The sequence below is a fragment of the Mauremys reevesii genome, linkage group 6 (assembly GCF_016161935.1).
Source record: "Mauremys reevesii isolate NIE-2019 linkage group 6, ASM1616193v1, whole genome shotgun sequence".
Lineage (NCBI taxonomy): Eukaryota > Metazoa > Chordata > Testudines > Geoemydidae > Mauremys > Mauremys reevesii.
In genome coordinates this window covers 73,271,412-73,292,032 of record NC_052628.1, presented here as the reverse complement: position 1 = coordinate 73,292,032, position 20,621 = coordinate 73,271,412, and the positions used below count along the sequence as shown (strand labels likewise).

The 20,621-nt window shown below is 39.6% G+C and overlaps 1 protein-coding gene across 3 annotated transcripts in view; it reads right to left on the bottom strand.

Moving 5' to 3' along the window:
- SNX24 (sorting nexin 24) overlaps window positions 1-20,621 on the bottom strand; it is a 130,988-nt gene that overhangs the window by 14,554 nt on the left and 95,813 nt on the right. The window lies entirely within an intron of this gene.

Genomic DNA, 20,621 nt, shown 5'->3' with positions numbered 1-20,621 from the left:
GATTTTTAAATACCCATTCACAATGAGAGACAGGCTGATTTTTTAAGAACACGATAGACTTCTACAGTTTTATAGTAACTGGTAGGAGGTAGTTAGTAGCTGGTCTCCACTCCTCACATAAAACAAATAAAATAGTTCACAAATACATGTCATGGTTTCTCTGAAGGATTAAGGCCCTATTCACTTGTCACTCATACTGCTGAACATCTCCACTTGTTACTACAAAAGCCATACGGATGTATGGTACTTAACAGATAAAAGGCATAGTCACTCCGCTGAGGGGCTTTCCATCTCAGAGGCCTAATCCAGCAAACAATGCGTATGAGTAACTTTACTCTCATGAGTAAAGTTTGATCAAAGGAAACTACTCACACAAGTAAAGCTGCATACTGTGCTTGCAGGACTGGGCCCTTGGTTAGAACAGAACCATTGTGATAGGGTGAGAAAACAAGAGGCAAGGGTTGGTAACGGGAGGGAGCATTACACTATACAACATTCCTATTGTATGTAATCTAACCTTATACAATACAAAAGCTTATTTCTTCAATTTGGTTAATGTAGTGCAGTAGTACATGTGGGGCAAGAGCAATTCAACTATTTGTGTAACAAAAAACCTAGTTCAGATTTACAAACATTACCATAAAATATGGGTAGACTTAAAAATAGAAATAAATGTTAAAATAAGATATCTGCACATCAGTTCTTTTTTTACTCTTCTTTCGGGACCTGAGTTCGGGATTCCGTATTTCTCTAGCAAGATCTGATGTCATAACAACATGTTTAATAAAAACAACCCTCGATCAGAGAATGCAGCTCCCGAACTGTTTTACTGTGACACCACTTCTTACAAGAGAAACAAAGTTCTCAAGTGTTGGCTGGTACAAAGCCTTTCAGTTCACCTTTAAATGAGGATGCAGCATTAAATGCTTCTTCATTTATATTCTGTGAAATCAGCACTATGGTGCTGCAAAATTCATCTTGCTCTGCATTCAAGTTATGCATGGGAGGAGGGGTGGAGGGGGATGCATATTCAAAGGACATGTGAATTGCATAACAATGTGCACTATTTGCTCAAACAAAAACAATTTACTAATATTAATCAATCTTGCACCAAAAATGGTGTGTGCAAGAACTGCTTCAGGGCATCTGTAATTTATGCATAATCCCTTAGTTTCACTTCTTGAGTTTTTCATACACCATGTTAGAGCAATTTGAGTGACTTGGTGAGGTAGGCTGCTGGTAAATTTAGAAGAAAGAAGAGATGGTGGGGGGAGGGAAAGGGCATGTCACTGAACAAGAGAAGTTGTTCTGATGATGCTAACATGTTACTGAAGCAAACTTATTTGTTTTTGCTGCTGCTCACTCAGTTATTCCAAGTCAAATCAACCCAAGCCTGGACAGCTAGTTATACAGCGCCCCTGATTTAATTAAACTTGTTTAACTGCAAGGTCTCCGATGGACATTATTTCCTTAGACATTTCAGGATCTTACTCCCATTAGTTTAGCACCTGTTCAAGCCCTTTATTTTGGCAACCAGCAAACCTGAAACTGCAGAACTGCAAGCCAGACAGACATAACCCACCTTGATTTGATGTGGCATTTTGTCAGACTGTCATGAAGCAATGAAATACAAATATTTTGATACGGTTTCATTGAACTACAGTATATTTTCCAGATAATGCATGCCAAAAAGTCATAGCTATATTTTAAATACACCTCTACCCAAATTCGGCTGTAATGCGGTAAAGCAGTGCTCCGGGGGGGCGGGGCTGCGCACTCTGGTGGATCCAAGCAAGTTCGATATAACATGGTTTCACCTCTAACGCGGTAAGATTTTTTGGCTCCCGAGGACAGCGTTATATCAGGGTAAAGGTGTACTTCCAGAAACATTAAGGAATAAATCATGACATTCTGGAATAATCCTAACTTGGGATCAAATTCTCTGCTGGCCCAACTCCATTGACTTCAGTGGAACTAGGCTAGTAGAGAATTTGGCCCTTTGATTTGTATGCCATATAATGGAAGAGCTGCAAGAGAAACTGAAAACAGGGAAAGACGGCAAGGATGACAACTAACCAACATACATACATAACAATTTAATCTTTGCTGTATTTCTTTTAGACTTGCAATTAAAAAAATTAATCAAATAAGTAGGGGCTACAATCATAACTAGTTCCATTTACCTGAACAACCAATGCAATCAGAAATTTTTGACTCTCTCATTTAGAAAGTTATTTAAAGAATGCTTATATTACAAGCCATATTCTCCTTAATCTTTAGACAACAGATAAGCAGAAGTGCTGCTTCTTGACTATGTGATAAAATTAGTGATAAAACACATACAAATAAACCCATTTTTCAGTCCAGTATGTAGTTATACATTTTAGATAGGAGCACAGCGAGCTATGTAAGACTTCTGTTACAAACTCCAAGACATATCTATGAAACAGGAAAAGATCACAGTAGGGTTATAAATTAATGTCTGGATTTTTCAATGTGCCGTATTTAAACTCTACTTAGTAAGAACATAGCTAGTCCAGTTCCAAACCCTGTGCCGTTTTAACAAGCTGATTTAAGGAACAAAAGCAGCATATATGTTCTCTCCCTAAAATGAGAAGAGAACTAAAATACATAAGCCTACTGAAAGCAAATAATTTAGGAAGTGACTCCAGAAATACATTTTTCAAATTGGTCAATTCTATCTGTGTCGAGTATCATGTTTTCTTCACATATTTTAAAAAGCTGTTTACCAATTCCTGCCATATTTTAATAAGCTACTGCATGCTCCTGAAAAATATAACACTGGAAATACTAGTGTTTACATAATTAGAAATGTCTTTTTTATCAAAAGGGTGCAATTATTATTATGTAACACTAAAGTCCAGATTTTTCTACTTTATCAGCTTCATAAAATCATGTTCCCTCAGGATGTCATTGATTAGTTGCACATGTTCTTTCAGTGACATCCCAAATTCTTAATTGTCAGTTATCTTTTCTCCTTCAGTAAGTAAAACATAGTCACAAAACTGCAGAGGGACTTGTTCTGCCTTAACCTTAGCTAGATGCCATCATGCAGTGGAAAACAGTGCTAAAATATCACAGGATAATGCTCTCCAACAAGGGAGACATATAAACAGCATAATGATTTCCCACGAGTTTCCTTTTTAGAAAATTGTCACTAAAGCCAGCATAAATGGTGACATATCTTCACAGAGGACACTGTGAAATCGAACACTGGCATTCTAGTTAGGTCCAAACCTACTCATCAGCCAATTATAACAGTAACTGAACATCTTGTTGAAAACTTGGACAAGACCAGTTTGCTAACCTTCCAAGATTGTGCTACAGGAATGCATTGTTTTCACTGATTGATTATTTTTTAACAAAATAGTTTTAAAAATTCATTGCTTCCAATCATCTATCATAGTTTCTCAAGATCTGTGGAACACCTTTTAGTTAGGAGAGTCAGTATTGAGAGCTAAGTTGCAGAGTTTCTAAGAATCCTTAAAGCTTTTTCCTTTCATTCTGGTTTAGTCTGAGATGCCCTATTGTTAGGGTGAAAAAGTTCATGACAGTTTTTCCTCTCTTCACAAGGAAGGATGCTTCACAATACCTAATTCAGTGGTGCAGCTAAAAATGGGGGAGAAAAAAATCAATATATCCTAGCTACAGTAAGTAGGCCGGAGTGTCAGTCTCCACTGGGACTAAAATCTACAAGCTTTTAGAGTGCTTTAGAGTCTATATTCTTCTATTTACCTGCTTTCCAGCAGCTGCTTACACAGTCCCATGAAATGATAAAAAGGTTAGCAAAAGAACATATTAAACTAAAAAGAAGTAGACTACATGAAAGAATCTGGTTTCTAAGAATGATCTTTTCTTTTCCTGAAAAAGCAATAGCAGATATGCTTTTGCTAATCAGAATGCTTGCTTCTTACCCAGCATGGTTCCATAGTGAAGAATTTCACTCTTCTTCAATAAAGCCTATTATTGTATGCTGTTCTGGGTCAATATTATTTTCACTCTATATAATTAACATACTTAGAAGAACACGCTCCTCCCCCCCAAAAATGTTCTTCAGCAAAATGTGAATGTATAAGAATAAAAAGAGGTATAAGAAGAGGCACTGAAACACTTAAATGTGTATAGAAAATGCAAGAAATATAGAAAATATGCAGGAGGAAGTAGAAGTGATGCTAAATGGAAAGCACAACCTTAGTGGACATAAATTTAACTAAATTCTCATAAACGGAATGTTAAGAGTGATACATGCAATCCATGAAGGAGGGACAGAAGGGGGACAAAAAGAAGATGGAGGATACAAGCCCCTAAGCCAGGGGTGGAAACCTGAGCCTGAGAAGGAGCCAGAATTTGCCAATGTACATTGCCAAAGAGCCACAGTAATACGTCAGCAGCCCCCCATCAGCTCCCCACTGCTCTCAGTGCCTCCCACCCACCAGCAGCCTCGCCAATCAGTACCTCTCGCCCCACAACTCCCGATCAGCCGTTTTGTGGCACGCAGGAGGCTCTGGGGGAGAGGGGAGGGCATAGCAGGCTCAGGGGAGGGGCGGGAAGGGGTGGAGTGGGGGCAGGGCCTGTGGCAGAGCCAGGGGTTGAGCAGTGAGCACCCCCTGGCACATCGAAAAGTTGGCACCTGTAGCTCCAGCCCCGGAGTTGGTGCCTATACAAGGAGCCGCATATTACTTCTGAAGAGCCACATGTGGCTCTGGAGCCACAGGTTGGCCACCCCGGGCCTAAGCATTTACAAACCCAGTGAGAAATAGTCTGATAATCATGATAGCAGTGACATGCTGTACTTTGAAATGAAAAACAAACTGCAGGGGGCAGTTGACTCAGATCCCCAGGACTGTAGGATAGTGGAAACGTTCCTGAGCCAACTATTAGACTTTCAGATTACTATACTCTTGGGGAACTTAAACTATCTTCTGGATCACAAATATGGCCTGACATCAATAAAAAAAACCAAAAACCTCTTAGGATATGAAGAGGAGAACTGAACCAGAAAGAAGAGAACCCAAATAGTGGTGAGACCATTGCTGGATCTACAGTAATGGTAAGCTGAAAACTCCACGCTAGTGACCACAAGATATTTAATAATATTACTCGGCACTTATCTAGACTTTCTAGTTTCAAAGCACTTTACTGAAATGAATTACTTTACTTAGACTAAATACACAAACAAATAAGTTAAGTGACAGTAATAGCTGTATTATGTAGAGGTTTAATAACAGGTTTTTGGCACCACTTTATGTTTAGATAGTGACTTCATAATGGCTGTGTATGCAACTAGTAGTCCAAGTACATTCCACATGTAATCAAATATACAATATTATTTTAAGGAAACAGCATGGACAGGAGGTAATATTAAAATCTATGAGTGTAGAAGAACATGAGAGTAATCTGAAAAGGTAGAAAAAGGAAGGCGCAACTGACAGTTACTCTGAAAAATAAAAGCTAAAGGAACAAAGTGGTCAACATGACTTCATGAGGGACCAGAGGGTTAAAACAAATCTCTCCTTGAAATTAAGAAGCTGATGGAATCAAGCAAGAATGCTGAGTAGCTAAATGAAAAAAGATAAGGGCAGCAAAAGAGCAGAATAAGTTAATGCTATTCAAAATGGGTAATGTTAATAAAGGCTTTTATAAATATATCCCGGGAAAAAGTAGTAGAGAAAGCAGGCCATTAGTGATGAAGAAAAACAAAATCAACACTGATTTTGCCTGAGCTGCGAATATGGTTTTTAAAAGTCAACCTCTAACAACAAAATAATAGACAATTAAGAAGTAATTAAGATCTTGTCAGCACAGCTTCTGACAACAAGCAGGTACTAGAATACATGAGAATATATATATATTACACACAAGCATCAGTGCATCCAGAAGATATGCATCCTAGGGTGTTAAAGGAAGTAGGTAATTATGTTTGAAAAGTCATGGGCGAGGATGGGGAAAAAAACAAATGTTTTACCAGGCTTTTAAAAAAAGAAAACATGAGAAAAAAAAAACAGAGTAGGTATGAATTTGTAATATTGCATGGAGGCAAAAGAATAAAATAATCACTGCAGTTTTGGCTGAATGCACAGAACCTTCCCATTATGGAACAGTGTAGTAACAGTCCCTCTCCCTAAGGCACTGGTGAGACCATACGCAAAATGTGTGTACAGTTCTGATCAACTTAATATCAAAGATGTTGGAGGGCATTTAAAGAAAAGCAACGAAGATACACAAGGGATAAGAGAAATGAATAAAGATTAAAAGAGCTAAATACATGTTATATACAAATAAACTTCATTAAAAGAACATTATTCAGGTTGCAAAGTCAAATATTCAAAAATTAGAAAATATGATTGCTGTAACTGCATGCGGGTCCTTGTCTGCCTGGCCATGAGAAAAGGGGTAATTGCCCCTTTAAGGGCTCCGTGTGCAACTGTAGCAGAGAGGAAGGAAGGAGAAAGTTTACCTGGACAGAGCAGGTAGCAGCAGGAAGCAGTGCTGTTAAGGAGCTGAGCCCAAGCCCAAGAGAGAGGCATCTGTGGTTACAGTCACTGTCAGCGCTGGCTAGAGGAAGGGTACCTCTGCCCATACATTGCGATGAATCTTCCACAAGTCTAGGGAATGCTGAGGAACCGACACCTGCTTGTCTAGACTGGGCCTGTTTGATGAGTAAACTGTTGTGAGCCACCCCAGAAACAGCAGAGGTGTAACTTCGCATGCTCTGTCACAAAAGTGCAAGTGGCCATTTGACCCAGAAGTCGAAGGCAGTTTCTGACTGAGGTCTGGGGGCTGTCTTGAGTTGTTTTGATGAGGCTCAATAATGTCTAGGCCTGTCCATGGGAAGAGATGCTCTGGATGCCAGGGAATCCAGATGAAGTGCCCCTATGAGAATTGTATATTCTGAATGGGTGTTAGTGTGGATTTTTCTATGTTCAAGCTGGAGGCCCAGGTCGAAAACCAAAGAAGCACTGTCCTTGAGAACAGACTCTTGAGTAGCCAATCGCTGACATACGGTAATTCCACTATAGTCTGGCGATGGAGGTAGGCAGCCGCTGCCAACAGAACCTTTGAGAATACTCTTGGAGCTGAGGAGAGTTGAAGGGGAGCACTTAACACTGGAAATGATCTTGGCCTACCACAAATCTTTTAGAGGAATCTTTTGTGAGACGGGTGCATCGCTATATAGAAGTATACATCCTGGAGTTCAAGGGCTGAAAACCAATACCCTGAATCTAGAGAAAGAAGTATAGTTGTCAGGATCACCATCCTGAATTTCTGGGGTCTCACAAATCTGTTTAGGCACCTTCGATCTAGAAATGGTTTCCATCCTCCATTCTTCTTTGGTACGAGGAAATAGTTTGAACAGAAGCCCTTTCCCCTACATTGAGCAGGTATCAGTTCTATTGCTCCTAAATGAAGAAGGGTGTTTACTTTCTGCCTCAGCAGGGGCTTGTGAGGGGGTTGATGAAGAGGGACAGGGAAAGGGAATGAGGAGGAGGAAGGGAGGTAAAGTGGAAGTTGCAGCTCAATGATATAACTTTCAGCACCAATTTGTCTGAGTCAATACACTCCCACGCATGCTGGAAGTGGGAGAGTTGGTTTCCAAATGGGGGAAACTGGGCAAAACAGTGAAGCTGACAGGCTAATGAGGGGTGGGAATTCAAAACCTCAACTGTCCCTCTGATGATATTGCCTGTTGTGGAGCCACATCAGTTGGGTTAGAGTCTGTGCCGGTTGCTAGGGAAGGGGTTCCATCGGTGTCTGGAATCCAGAGAACTGTATGGGGTGGGATCTTTAAGCTGTTTGCGATCTACTGAACTTCCGTTTGTTTGCGGGAGTACAGATGCCTAACAAGCATATTGTGGCCCTGGAATCTTTAAGGGTAGGTGATGACTCATCAGTGTACTCTGCAAACAACTTCTATCCATCAAATGGGAGATCCTCAACCATATTTTGAATGTCCCTGGGAAGGCAGACAATTGCAGCCAGGAAGCCCTATGCATCTCCATCGCTGCAGAGATGGAATGGGCTGCAATGTCTGCAGCCTTGTGTGCCTCCTGTAAAGATGTCTGTGCCAAGAACTTTCAGCAACAGTGGCTTGGAATTGTTCTCTCTGATCTGGGGGAAGGTGCTCAATAAATGACCCAAATTTCATTTGGCTGGTAAAGTTGTACTTAGCCATCAATGCTTGGCAATATGCAATATGAAATTGCAGCGTACCCAATGAGTAGGCCTTCCTTCCCAAGAGATCCAGACACTTTTGATCTCTGTTGTATGGGGTAGATTTATAATGGCGTTTTTTGTCCCACTTGTTCACCATATCAACAGCTAGAGAACTGGAACATGGGTGGGAGAAGAGGATTCAGAGTCCTTGGAGGGACTTAATATTTTTCTGTCAGCCCTCTTACAAGTGGGTGTCACTGTAGCTGGGGTTTGCCAGATGGTTCTATTGGGTTTCAGTAGAGCCTTGTTAATGAGGAGGGCAATTCTAGATCGCAGCGTTCAGAACGTCCAGTTGCTTGTACTGGGTTTTTTTGATCTCCTCAAGGCATATGTGCAGAGAGTCTGCTACCCACTTCACAAGCTCTTGGAACTTGCGAAAATCATTGGCTATAGATGGGGGGTGAAGAGGCATCAGGGCCTCATCCGGAGAAGAGGACAAGATGGTGGTCTGAGGCGTTGCTTCTTTGTCCACCCTGGACTCCTGCTCCTCAAATGTTTTCTCCTGCTGCTGGGGAGGTCTCCCTATCATCCCAATGGGATAGGGTCAGGGTCCTAGAGAACTGCCAACAATAGATTGCCTAGGGATCCCAACATGGCCATGGAGGCCCATACTCAAAGAAAAAGGAAGTGATATGGTTATTGGATAATATAGGATTTAGAGGAAACCTTTCCTTAAGAAAGCTGGGGAAGTTGGGTTTGGGGCTCCTACATCTGGTACAGGAAGGAGCTGATCCCCCTCCTTTTATATGCCATTTAACCCTTTACGGAGGGTATGGGATTCCAGGACTGGGATGGCTGGGACCAGGTTGGGGACTGTGTGGAAAGAATTACCTGCACTGAAAAATGTATTGCTGGATATTTTAATTGAATAAAAGTTGTGGCCTGATTTAACCACATCCATTTCCTCCTGTCTTTCCTCCAGTGTGGCTGGACAATACCAGATTTACAGTTGTCTGTGCAACTGAATTCTGACTCCTTGTGTGTTCACTGAATGAGGCCAGGGCCCCGTGGAAAAAAACAGCAGGTGATCATGTAACTAAAGACTGTGTCATAATGCATATGAACAAAGGGGCCAAATTAAGGTTGTACAAGAAACCTTCATTCTGGTCATTCCTAACTTTCAAGAGTTTGAATAAATAATGTTCTTTAATGCATTTTTGGTGGGTAATTACCTAGCTTTTTTTAATAACCCCTGCATCATACATATTCAGCAGGGTTAATCTCTGAATCGTCAACACTGCAGCACATACTTTTTGGCTGAAATTTTCCATGCTCCTCTCTGGCTGAAGATTAATTTATTTTTCAGAAGGGTTGAGCAACATCCTCTCACTTATATTTGAGTTTTGTGAAAGTCACTAGAACACACTTTTCCCATTTTCCCAAACATTCTTGTCACGTAAATAGTCCTTAATGAAGAGTACATGCACAACCAAGTTTGAAAAAATAGGTTCACAGAAGGAGTCAGACCTCCCTGTCACTATTTGCATGGAGAGAAGCCAAATCCAGGAGAACCACATTCCTGCATTCAGAAATAGGGAGCTCTTCCCCAATCCTACAGAGGCTCCTCTGCCAGTGCAGCCGTATTTAGATGAAATATAAATATTGTAGCATGTTGTATATTGTTAGTAAAATAATGTGTAAAAATGTGTGAATTCAACTGGACTATAGTTTAAAAATGGCCCTGAAACGGCAGTTCTCTCATTAGAAAGATGTTCCACACCCTTAACTCCACAATATCCATTTTATGGTTGTGGGCCTCGATGAGGGTCAGGTGGGAGGTTAAAAATTATAAACAACAACTTCTAATAAAATGAGATTACTCTCTACAATACCAACAACTTCATGCATATGCACACAAGCATGACAAGACCCAGAAATATTTAATTCACTCATTTACATCATTCCCTATGCTAACCACAAAGCACTGCAGCAAAGATGCAATTCAACTCCACAGGAACTTTTCTTGTTTTGTCTCCCTGATATTTCCTTACTAGAGGTTTTGGGTCAGAATAAACTTCTGAGAAATGATTTGACATTCCCTTTGAAACTAATTACATTAAGCAGCAGATGCCCACACCAAGTCAGAACAAGAGAATATAGAAAGAGTAGGGAATTCACTGCACTTGGGGTTAACACAGTCATTTCCAAAGAGATACTTCAAGCCTGAATCTCCACAACTTCACTAGTTATGTCATTTGTGCAGAGATAAAGTAGGGATCACTCAATTAACAAAAAACATGTAGGTGTGTATGAATATTTGTATCTCATCAGGAAAATGGTAGCACACACAGCACAAAGTATCTGGTTGAATCCAGAGTCTGCGTTTTTCATTATAATTTGTAATGTGTTAGGGAATCCACTGAAAGAAAATAAGTATACCCAGTTTTAAAAATTCTGGAGCTTACTTCAAGTTTTCAGGATCTTTCAAAAAGCAAACTAACACTCATGTTGCATTCAGAAAAGGCTACTTTAGAAATTTGTCTGTCTGTGCTAAGCAAAAGTAGTAAATAATTCTATTTTTTTCTAAAGTGGAATTTATCAGTTTAACAGAAAATACTACTGTATACTATTTTGTGCAATCTGAATTCTGGAGCTCATTATGTAAACTGTTTTCACAGGAGTAAAGAGCCAGTAGGAACGTCTATGGAGTGCTTTTAAACTCTGGAGGGCTGTGGGAGCTACAAAGTTTGGGGAAAACAGAAGTTATTTTCCCTTTATACAAATTTTTATGACTCAGATATAACAGGAATAAAGTGAAAATGTTTTCATGATGAAAACAGTTTTATAGTAGAAAAGAACTGTAACCATGAAATGCCTTTTAATAACATTTAGATTTGTCCAGCTATACTGGATCACATTAAATTAGCTCTTGTTTAGATTAGTTCTTATGTTTAAAACATTTCCCTTGTCCCATTAGAAAGTGACATCTAATTAAAGTGACAACAATGCAGCAATGCTACACTGACAGCACTAACTCTGATTCAAAAGCATCTGCTTTCTGAATGACTAAAAAGGTTTAATCTCTGCAAAATAAATAATTTTTAAAAATTGCTAATCACTACATTTTAATAATATTTCTCTGTTTACTATGATGGTTGTAATCCTTTACCCTCCTATAAGTGTTTTGAAACAAACTGCTGACACGAAAGGTTAGTAACATCTAACTAGTCTGGGATGGATCTTCTGAAACAAGGTAGCATTATACAGACAGAGAGCAGAAATAAATGTAAAGATGTGTCAAAGCATATGAAGCAACCCTTATTGTTTAAAAAAGTTAACTTGGAAGTTTATACATACAGTGTAAAAGTAATAGATTAAAACTCTTTGATAAAGACCAAAATAAAATTATGCTACGAAAAGTTATTTGTCAATAGGTGATTGTGGGGACAGTATAGAAGGCATGCTTTTAAACACTGATGATTATTTAAATTGAAAAGGAGAAGAATATAAGGGGACATAAGAGAGAAGCAAATAACTAACAATTTACTGGTAACTGCTCAAGTGCTTTTATTCTCCAGGACCAATAATACAAGAGCAAGGAGATACTCAAAACAAAATAGCAACCAAGTTAAAATGAAGACCAAACATGTAACAGTATAGTCAAACTGAGGAAGTCACTGAAGCAAGAACTAAGAGATGAACCAAAAGTTTAGCAAGATTAAAAAAATCAGACAGACATTCATGTTGTGATAGATACTGTAATCACATGCAGTATCTTTGAAGACCATATTGTATTAAATCTATGAATGGTTTATGTATGACTGTGTTCTACACCATGCGGGAGGGTCACTACAGCTCTCTCAAGAACTAAAAACAATGGGAAGTGATCACTGAGACTAAATGACTCTAGAGACGTACCACCATCTGGAGTGGTTTGCATATACTGGTTCAAGCCAGGTTTTCCAGAGACAAACAGACAAAGAAAGGATTTTTGATATGAAACAATGAGTCTGAACTTACATAGGGCCTTCTTTCTGATATAGCAGATAGACTAGACCTTCTGTCTGAGGGGGCACTAACTCTTGTGGATGTGTTGGAAAGACTTTGGCCTGCTAGGGCCCCAGAAGACTGATGGTATGTTTACTGTGTGTTTAAATCTGTTTATTGTTGTTGGGGGCGAGGTTGGTATGTTTTCTCTGTAATGCTTTTGCCTCAAGAATAAACATGCTTGCTTAGAAAGAGCTGTATGGTAACTTGTAACTGCAGGCAATACACTGTTTATAGCCCTTGCAGAGAGAGCAACTGACAGGGGCTGGCCTTTAGGCTCAGTGGCTTGCTGGGGATAACACAATGGATGGTAGGTGGAAAGCCTTTAGCTTGCTGGTCATAACACAGTATATTCTGGTTATAAAGCCTTAACAGCTCTGGTCAGAAGGAAGTGCTACAAGAGTCCCTGCCAAGAGACTGGTGATGGCTGGAGCCCTGAGCCCTATCTGGGCACTTCTGAAGTGGACCATGGTGGGTGGAGGCGGAATACAGGTGCAGTTACCCTGTAACTATGACACATTACCTAAAGTAATAAGTATCTTCACCAATTAGGTCAAGAAGCAGAGGGATCTTAACACTCATGCTTCTAAATATAAGGTAATTCACTTGTGGAGCCTGGAATGATATGTTCTTTCCAGGTTAATATACTGGCCAAAGCCAGGCCGGTTTTTGTTCCTCCTTCCTCTAAATCATCAAGTATAGTACACTGCCAGAGGCAAGGTACTGGACTTAGGTGGATGAAAATGTTTTGCTCCAGCATAGCAACTCCTATGTTCATGTGATGGAACATTTATTAGCACCCTTAATTTTAGTTTGTCTTTTGGTTACCTATGCTGCATTGAATGCTGTCAAACTTAATCAACACATTCTCTCACTAATATTTGATAAGAAAAACTACCTGACTAAAAAAAGGTCTTCAAAGTATAATTTTATTCACTTCACTAACCTGCAAACCTAATAACTCTCACAAAAAATTCTGCAGTCTCACCTCACATTTCAGAAGAGATTTGATCCCAATGGCTTGGTTCTGTGAGGTACTGAGCAGCTCCTGTGGAAGCCATGCCACTGAGGTCCGCAGTGTGCATAATCAAGTCCAGTGTGTTGCAGCGAGGTTTCACACTACTAAGAAGTCAATACTTTTGCTAAATATATTGTGAAGCATTTGGCAATATACTGTATAGTGCTATGAACAAAAATCTAAACTACACTGATCAGAATGAATGAACAAAGTAGATGTTCTGATGCAGCATGCTTGATTTTTAAAATAATCTTAGGTATTTGCTTACTTATGAATTCAATCTGTAAGGGATCTCTGTAATGCATCTTACATTAGTGAGGGTCTACAGTTTTTAGAAATGCTAGAACCTCTCTTTCTGCTTAGCCATATAAATCTAACTTTTCATTTATATACAGCAAGGAAGTTATATTGTAAGGTTTTTCCATTTTTGGACGAGGAAAAAAAGAGTCCTTCCTCTTTTACTCCCAACTCCTTTTTGAAAACATCCCCCCTGCCACTCCTTTAGTGAAATGAGCATGCCTAGTTACATGCTGCTCCGTAACTATAGGAGCAAATCAATAGCAGCTGAATGCCATCTGCTTCGGGCAGCAGAACAGCACCAAAAGTGTGAGCAATGCATCTTCTCTTATTGAAAGGTTATTTTATGCAAGTAAACAATTCATCGTCTTCTTGCACGCTTGATGCTCATTTACCACTTTTGATCAATAAAATATGCAAAACAACAAAAAAATTGAATCCTAAGAGTAGTTCTGATGCCAGTGTGATAGTTAATCAATATCAGGTTTCTGTTCAGTAAGGCAAGCAGTGGGGGTACTCCTTTTGTATCAGTCCATGAAATCTGAGGAAATGTGTGTTGCTGTCTCTAAATACAATACTTTGTGAAAGTTAGAAACCCAACTTTTAGCCAAGACTTTGGATACAATGTTTTAATGGTAAAATTTTCTAATACCCAAAGGGCACATGTGTCAGCCTGTCTGGTACTTTTACTAAAACAAAGAACTTGCTGTAATACTGTTGATAGAGCTACAGTAACATTAACATGAATATTTGGTTAGTTCCTAGCCATTAAAAGACATGCTTTGGACAGCAACCCATTCAGTTTCATTCTAAACCTGCTCTGCCTTATTAAGTCTTGGTTTTCAATGTATTCATGTTTCAGGTGAAGTCAGTTTTTCTGTTAAAAACAAACTGTTATGGGAATTTCTTTTGCACTGTGTTTCTTTTAGTCAGACCACAAACTGCCTTATTACATTAAACCTCCTGACAATTGATCCAAGCAGAATACTTCTCTCCCAACAAAGAAAACTACATCATTTTACACCTATTGCAGAACAAAACCCTCCAATTTAAGCTGCTTCCTAAAATAATACAGAGCACTCAAAATGACAGAAGTTTTGTTGCTCACAAAAGCTCTCTATTCAAGTGGACTATAAATCCTAATGCTGCACAAAAATGAACTTTAACATTAGATAGGCAGATGGCTATTTCAAAAAATGTACTACCAAAGAAGGAGAAAGAAAAAATTAACCATATACTGAAGGTTCAGGTCAGAAATGACACTAGATTTTCTCCATTACACTTTTCTGCTCAGTATACAGCAGTTGAGTAAAGGGTAGAAGTATTAATGTTTGTTCTTTGGACAGTAATAAACCTTAGTTACATTTGTGTATAAGAAAAAATTATGTAATTATTTCAGAGGATTACCAAGGAAAACAAGTCTAAAAATTTTAGTGCCGTTTTTTAATAATGGAGGACCTAGAGTATTTTCTTTTATATTAGTAAAGACTCTGTCTCAATCCTGCCTCCACAAACTTTTCAAAGAAGATTTAATAAAAGACAACTGAACAGTGTTACACAGAAGAGATAGCCATAATCAGAAATAAACTTGTACTATTAGACTCAAACACTGCTTTCATTACAAAAAGCAGAACATATCATACACTCAAAGAGACAAGGAAAAATAAGTCCCTTGCTTGTTCAGTTCTAACCTCCACAGAAGTGAGACGTGTCCATCCAGCTAATCGTAAACAAACTTGTATAGAATGTTTTATTATTTAGACTGAGTCTCTGGTAATTCAATAAAAACCTATATTTGCACACATATAAATGTATCTTTATAGACATACTAACAATAGATCAACTGATGCAACTAATTAAATGAAAAACTATATTTCTTGAAATCTGTGCCAGTTTTGTGAATTAAATGTTCTGTGGGCAAGAATTAAGAATTTTCTTTGTTACAATCTTGCAAGAACTCAAACATTAGGAATTACAAGGAATTTCCACTTCATAAGGCTTGGACTGAATCAATTTCTGTGTCTCTTTTTAAAAAATATAAACTTTAAAAAAAAACACAGGTACAAACTCTAGTTTAACCACATTTATATAAACCAAATGATTTTGACCAAATTAATAATATAGAACATGGTTGTGGAAGTGCAGTAGCTTTGAGTCAATGACCCAACTAGCAGCAAGGGTATAATTTAAAGGCAGAAATTTCCAGTGCATGCACCGTTAGCCACAGTGAACCTGTTACTGCTCTAAAGGGAATTGTTTGCCTCTTATTAGATTTTCTACAGCACAGCCATAAGTGATAAATGTACTGCTGTACTCACTGTCAAGTTAATCAATGCTGCCAAAGTTTTGTTGACCTAACAGTAATCCATAAAGTGAGCGGCATTTTCTCTATCCCTATGACATCTCAGTCCACAGTGGGGATAGGAATCCTACAGCAACATCTTTTAAAAATAGAAAAGAAAAAAGAGGAGGGCATTTTCAAAATTCGGCCTTTAAATTAGCAGTCTGTAAGGATTCTATACCTGCCTGGGAAATTGTTTAAAAACCAACACTACAAAAATGGATTCAGTTAAAACACTAGCATATTGATAACTTCACAGATGATAGAACCTTGTCTACAAGAAAACAAAAACAAACAAAAAAAGCGCAAAAAAAGACTCCAGGAGTCTTCAAAGCAAAATTGCTGTACTTTTAGTACATGGTATGCTTATATCTCTAGCTCAGTGCACTAGCTCAACAGCACAGTGCAGCAGTAATGAGAATAGTAACAAGGAAATAGAAAAGCTTGTCTCTTGCTACAGATCGGTGTAAAGCAGAATACATGAAGGACATGACCATTGAGAAGAAGAAAAAACCCTAAGAAACAAACCACCATAAGGGAGAGCTGCCCTATAAACAAACTGCGGCCATGCTTTCACAAGCAATTATAGACATATGAAATATGAATTACAATTGATTTTTTTTCTAAGGGTCACTCTGCGCCATGTTTTACGCACTCGAGGCATTTATTTGGGCAGCAAACTGACAAGTTTTTACAGAATGAACTGAGCAATGTAATCCTTGCTCAATCACAGGTACTTCATTGTGGCTTCTGTTCCTTGACACTTGTCCCTCCCAAAACTCACTAGCAAGGGATTTCTCGATAAAGACATGGAACAATGCAATTACTGGTGAAAAAGGCCAACATAACTTGACCAGCAAGCGCTTATTAACCTTTTCTGTGTTGATGACAAATGAATAGCATCAGTCAGAGGACTCCATTTATCACAGCAGTTCTATAGTAACTGCTCTCATTTTTCTATAAGGTTCCACATCCTTATTACTAAAGAGATGTAACTTGTCCAGCCAAGGAGTAATTCTGATAACAAATTGTGGGATCAATCCTATAAAATAATTAGCATTATTTTTTAAATTAAAATCGAATTGCTCAAACATGAAAAGTTACAATACCCTAAGCTATTCTCAGTAAGTTGCATGTTTCTGGTGAATACAGAGATGATGTTAAATATTTAAAACTAAGAGCAGCTTTTTTTGTAAACAATATCATATATTTGGCAACAATACATGTCCTTTACTCAGCAAGTGGAGATCAATTTGAATCTTTACCAGTAATACAAGGGAGGCTGAAGCTGAGATTCACTAAAACACTATATACTCAAGTTCTGGTTGTACTGGTCACACCTGGTCTGTCTGTGTCGCTCACTTTGGGGGCACAGTTTCTGGCTGTGGGTTTCCCAGGCAAAGGAATTTGTGCTGTAACCTCCCCAATGGAAATTCTGTCACAAAGGACCCTGGTTTAATTACTGCATGTTTCGGAATTTGAAACTGAACTGAAATTATTATTTTTGCCACATTCCTTGGTATTCTATGGGATGGATGGGGTATTAATACAGTGCTGTGGTAAGTATGCTAACATGATCCAGGGATATATAAGCACTAGAATGCAGAATAGATATAGCATTAGATAGACAATAACCAAAATACTGTGTCCAAGTCTGGTATCTACATAGATGCTGACAAAGGGTTCAGAAGAAAGCTAGAAGAGCGATTTAAGGTCAGGAAAATCTTCTTTTACAGTCAGAGATCTAAGAAGTTCAATCTATTTATCTTATTGAAGAGAATGTTTAAAGGTGGTTGGTTATAAGTAATACACATGGTTTATAAGTAATACACATGGGGAGAATATTTATAATAGCAGAGGGCTCTTTAATTGAGCAGAACAAAGACATAATGAGATCCAATGGCTGAAAGCTGAAGCTAGACAAATTCACTCTAGAAATAAAGCTTAATTTTTTAACAGTAAAGGTAATTAACCATTGGAATAACTAGCCTACGGGATGTGGTGGATTCTCCATCATCTGAAGTCTTTAAATCAAGACTGCATACGTCTTTCCATATGCCTAGCTCAACCAGAAGTTAGGGGCTTGATGAAGGAATTGTTGGGTGAAATTCTATGGCCCGTGTTATGCAGGAGATCATACTAAATTATCATAATGGTCTCTGCTGGCCACAAATTCTATAAATCTCTTACTATTATTTCTTGTTCTTCATTGTGTCTGCACATGTTGAGGCATGGGAACTGTACCTTTAAATTGTTTAGCTTCTCAGACAGGAAGTCTGAGGGAGGAGTGCTGCAGAAGCACATGTTCTGTTATGGACAGGCAATTGGGAACTGCATTACCAAATAAGGAGGATCTCTAGAATGGAGGATGAACTCCATTGACCATGTGCACATCACTGGGACAACTTTTTTCCACAGTGGACAGAGATGGTAATGTTGATTTTCCTAGAACAGACACAACCAACATGGCTGCATGGGTGTCACAAAGAGGAGTTTTGTCCATGTTAAAAAAAAAATGTAGATTCCAGTTGAACATTTGTCTTAAAAGCCCTATCTGCACTACAGAAACTGCTGTTTTAGGAAAATGGTTTTAAAAACAGTTTCAAGTAGCAGTGCTGCCAGTACAGACAGGCCACAGACAGAGAGAGAATTTTAAAAATCCATTCTGGACACTAACTGAAAAGTTGTTTATAACAAAATTCCACCCTATTCACACTGACAGTACAACTGTGCTAGCTGAAACAGTTTTATAAAACTGGTTAGAAATAGCAGTTTCTTTATTGCATATAGGACCATGGATATACTCTGCTCCTTTTTTCCAAATGGAATAAACTACAAAAATTTTCCCTCCAGCCCTTGTCTATACTAAAAGTAGAGCCACATTTTGGAACAGACCACCTCTTCTGATCTAGTTAGAACAAATGTCAGCAGCTTTTTTATAAATACAAATATGTGCCAACTATTTTTATCCATCAGCACTCACCATGCTTCTTACTCCTGTTTATATCAGTAGATTCTGGGAAAATCTGGGAATTTATCTGGGGACTGAGCACCCAAAGGACATGTATGCTGAGTGACACCAAAAGCAATACAAACTGGGATATCCTCCCGCACATACAGCGGGGAAGAAGGAGGATCTGCCAGACTAGTTACTTAAACAGAGCTCTCTAACTGTGCTTATGTTGCAGAAACAAAACAAAACAACAACAACAAAAAACCCAATGTGCGAAAAAAGTAACAGAAATAAAACCATGTGCCATTTTAGACTCCGGGCAAGAGTGTAAGGGTACGTCTACACTACGGGATTATTCCGATTTTACATAAACCGGTTTAGTAAAACAGATTGTATAAAATCGAGTGCACGCGGCCACACTAAGCACATTAAATCGGTGGTGTGCGTCCACGGTCTGAGGCTAGCATCAATTTCTGGAGCGTTGCACTGTGGGTAGCTATTCCGTAGCTATCCCATAGTTCCTGCAGTCTCCCCCGCCCCTTGGAATTCTGGGTTGAGATCTCAGTGCCTGATGGGGCAAAAATCATTGTTGCGGGTGGTTCTGGGTAAATGTCGCCAGTCATTCCTTCCTCCGGGAAAGCAACGGCAGACAATCATTTCGCGCCCTTTTTCCCTGGATTGCCCTGGCAGACGCCATAGCATGGCAACCATGGAGCCTGTTTTGCCTCTTGTCACTGTCACCGTATGTGTACTAGATGCCGCTGACAGAGGCGATTCAGCAGCGCTACACAGCAGCATTCATTTGCTTTTGCATGATAGCAGAGATGGTTATCAGCCGTTCTGTACCATCTACCATGCCATTGTAAATTGGCAATGAGATGACGGTTACCAGTCCTTTTGTGCTGTACCATCTGCTGCTATCATAGGTGCCCCTGGCTGAGATCGGCCGGGGGCGCAAAAGACAAAAATGGGAATGACTCCCCGAGTCAATCCCTCCTTTATGGTATCTAAAAATAGAATCAGTCCTGCCTAGAATATGGGGCAAGTGTACTAGAGAACCAGTGTATCAGAGAACCAGAGAGCACAGCCCCTCCGTGTCAGATCCCGCAGAAATGATGAGCTGTATGCCATTCACAGGGGGTGCCCCTGCAACAACCCCACCTGTTGATTCCCTCCTCCCCCAGCCTTCCTGGGCTACCGTTGCAGTGTCCCCCATTTGTGTGATGAAGTAATAAAGAATGCAGGAATAAGAAACAGTGACTTGTTAGTGAGATAAAATGAGGGGAAGGCAGCCTCCAGCTGCTATGATAGTCCAGACAGGACATTAAGCAGTGTGGGGGAGAGGAGCCCAGCATCCCGCTGCTATGATAGTCCAGGCAGAACAGAATCTTTTCTTTACACATGAAGGGCGGGGGCTGATGGAGCTCAGCCCCCTGTTGCTATTGAAGATGGTTACCAGCCGTTCTGTACCATCTACTGGGAATGATCAGGAGTTTTTTACCCAGGTGCCCCCAGCCGACCTCACCGGAGGCCAGCCAGGAGCACTCACGAGCTGATGACGAGGACGGATACCAGTCTTTTTGTACTGCACCATCTGCCACAAGGCTGATGATGACGATGGATATCAGCCATATTGTACCATCAGCCACCCATGAGGGGGAGCGAGGATGCTGCCGTTGACTGCTGCAGCATCGCATCTATCAGCAGCATTCAGTAAACATAGGGTGACATTTAAAAGAGTCAAGAGACAATTTTTTTCCCTTTTCCTTCTGGGGGTGGGTGGGGGGCGG